Consider the following 3462-nt stretch of genomic DNA (forward strand, 5'->3'; position numbering starts at 1 on the left):
GTTTTAGGAGCCGGCAAATAAGGCGAGCGGCAGCTCGTGTTCTAGACCGTGTTCATGCCGATATTCGGCTCGCTCAGAGTCTCAGTCCGAATTAATTTCAAGGCAAGCTTGAGGGCTAAATTTAGATCCGAAATTAATTTCAAGCCCAAGCTTGAGTATTACTCGGCTCGCCTCGAATTAAGCTTGAAAAAGCGTCGAATACTATATATATACGAAGTCCTCGGCAGCTATACTATTTATAGTACGATGCGCCCTCTGTACTCATAAAGTTTGTTTCGATGATAGAGCTTCCGAAATCGACGAATCCCGACACCGTAAACTTAGTCTAGACATTTGAAACATCTAGAAATCAAATGTTCATAATTTTTCGAATATCATCTTACCATACGATGCAAAACTCACAAAATTTTCAGGAATTTTTAAACGCCGTATAGAATACTTGCAGTTTTAACAGTGAAAAGAATCCCGAATAGGTGAATTTTTGATAGAAAATCCTTATTCCTACTAGAATAAGATCAATGAACTCGTGATCTTAATTAAAGAGTCGATCATCGCCATTTTTAAGACATGTTCGATTTTCGACTGTTCAATTTTATACCCGCCTTGATGTGACTCTTCTTATAATTCGAAAAATTATGAAATTATTTTCTAGAAGTTTCAAATACTTTAGATCATATTTAACGGACGTGGATCGTCGATTCGGAGTTCGCATCATAAAAAAACAACTTATGAGTACGCAATGGTCCAATACTCATAAAGTAATAGCAGGCCCTAACTCTCGATCTCTCTCTCTATTAATTATAATAATAGAATTAGCTTACTATACATCTATAGTACTCGAGGCTCCGGTACCTATAGTCTTGTTTTCGATCTAGAGTGTTCAAATTAACGCATCCACACCGTTAATATTGATGCTAGGTAATTGAAGGACCCTAAGATCATATACACTACGATAATAAACAGAGACTATAGACCGTAGCCGGTAACTATAGATAGTATATGAACTAGCTATATATATATAATATATATATATATATATAAATATATATATATATAATATATAAGAGAGAGGAGAGAGAGAGAGAGAGAGAGAGTAGGGCTACTTATACTCTTATGATATCTTTATTTTTTTAGTGGGCCCTTAGTAACTCATAAGTTGTTTTCGAATGAGGACGCTTCGCGAATCGACGATCACTCGTTAATATGATCTAGAGTATTTGAAACTTCTAGAAAATAAATTCGTAATTTTTCGAAATCATAATAAAGTCTATCGAGTGGCATAAATGAACAGTCAAAATCGAACTGAACGTCCTATAAAATGATGATCGATGCCTTCAATTTAAGTATCGGAGTTATTATCTTATCTAGCATAGTGATAAGAATTTTCTATCAAAAATTAAACTATTCCGCTTCTTTCCACCGTTAAAACTAGCAAATTATCCAATACCGGCTGTTAAAATGTGCAATTTGTGAGCTTTTGATCGTAATTAAGGTAATGATGTCGAGAAATTATGAAATTTGATTTCGTAGAGAGTTTTTAAAGTGCTCTAGATAATGTTAAGCGGTGTGGATCGGTCTGTTTTCGGAAGCTCTAATCATCGAAAACAACTATGATACGAGAGCGAATCGTACTCCATAAGATATAGTAGCCGATCTATATATATTTATATATATATATATATATATCCGCTACTATGCTATTAATACAACGAAACACTTGGTGCTACCAAAGTTTTCCGCCGTTAGATTCTATCGATTTTGATCATTTCATCGAGTCCGTTAATCACACTATTTAACGCACCACCCACTCAACCCTAGGGGGCCCCATCAATCCTAACCGCACATCTCTTAATCCAATGGCCAAAAACTTGGTAGCACTAATGACTGGTCTAATTAATAGCATAGTAGCCTAGTTCTATAATTAATAGTATATATATATATATATATATTAATATTATATATAATATATATATATTATATAATATATATATATATATATATATACTATTATATTATAATAGTACCTAACCAACTTGCTATTAGGTTTCGGGTCTTTGAATGAAGGATGTGCGGTTAGAATGATAGATGATCCCTAGGGTTGAAAGTAAGGTGGTTAGTTGAATAATTAATGGACACAATAAATTCGATGTACGTACAGCATGTTAAGTAGGCACAATAATATAGTAGGCCGTACATCTCTCTCCTCTCTCTTCTCTCTCTCGGTCTTTCGAGGATTTCCGGATCGACTCTCTCTCATCTCTAAATAATATATAGTATATATATTTATATAGTCCAGCATACGATCTAATATCTATCCATAGTATAAGCACTTTGTATTATTGAATTTGTCTACAGCGTTAGATCTGCATATATATAATATCATATATAATATATAATATAATATATATAATAGTATATATATATATATATATATAATATATAGATATATATATATATATATATATATATGTCCGGTTTATTAACTATCGATAGTACCAACATTTGTGGCTATCGAGTTTTGTGCTGTTGAGATATATCCTTTTGCCACTTCATGTCGTTATAGAGTCATATATTCAACTACCACACTCACCTAGGGGGCTACTAATCATCCTGACCGCACATCCATTCATCCAGGCCGAAACCCTAATACAAGCAGTTTGTATTATTAATACAATTCTATAATATATATAAGGCTGGCACTATATCTCTTATAAGTAATAACCCTTTTTATACTTATATGAATTTATCTCATTGGATGTGCGATTAGAATGATAGTGATCCTAAGATTGAGTGCGTGTTTGTTGAATAGTATGATTTAACAGATGAAAATGGTCAAAAGGATAAATCCTTGGTCGAAAACTATGAGTTATAAAGGGATTTTACTCATAAAAGTATATATAGGTAGCCAACACACACACACACACCATCTCTCTACTTGTCCCGCCACTGTCCACACACCATTCACTGATCTCACTCAATCTCTCCTCTCTCTCTCTCGATCAGAGCCGTATCGTCGATTCGATAAGTCCGAAACATCGAAAATCAACTTGAAAGGCACCGGAGGGCTCTTGTGCTTACCAGAAGCATAACCAGCCCACTCCTATATATAATTAATTATATAATAATATTTTTAATTAATATAAAAAATTATATATTATGTATTTAATTAATATGTATATAGAATTTAGATTATTGGGCCGCACAAAAACACATGCTAACAGCAAAATCCTACTCTAAGTTCTTCTTCTCTCTCTTTTCACTTCCTCGCAGAGTCGCTTCCTAATTTTTTAGTATTATAAATATCGTATTTCATGCATATTATTTTGTATGTTAAAACTATTAATTATTTTATATCAATTTTAAATAATTATTTTATAAAAATTAAAACTATAGATTGCAAAGATGTTAAGAATTTCAAGCAACTCGTTTAAGGCCTGCGAGCTCGCTCGACTGCGAAATTAG

Source organism: Ananas comosus, linkage group 4, assembly GCF_001540865.1.
Source record: "Ananas comosus cultivar F153 linkage group 4, ASM154086v1, whole genome shotgun sequence".
Classification (NCBI taxonomy): domain Eukaryota; kingdom Viridiplantae; phylum Streptophyta; class Magnoliopsida; order Poales; family Bromeliaceae; genus Ananas; species Ananas comosus.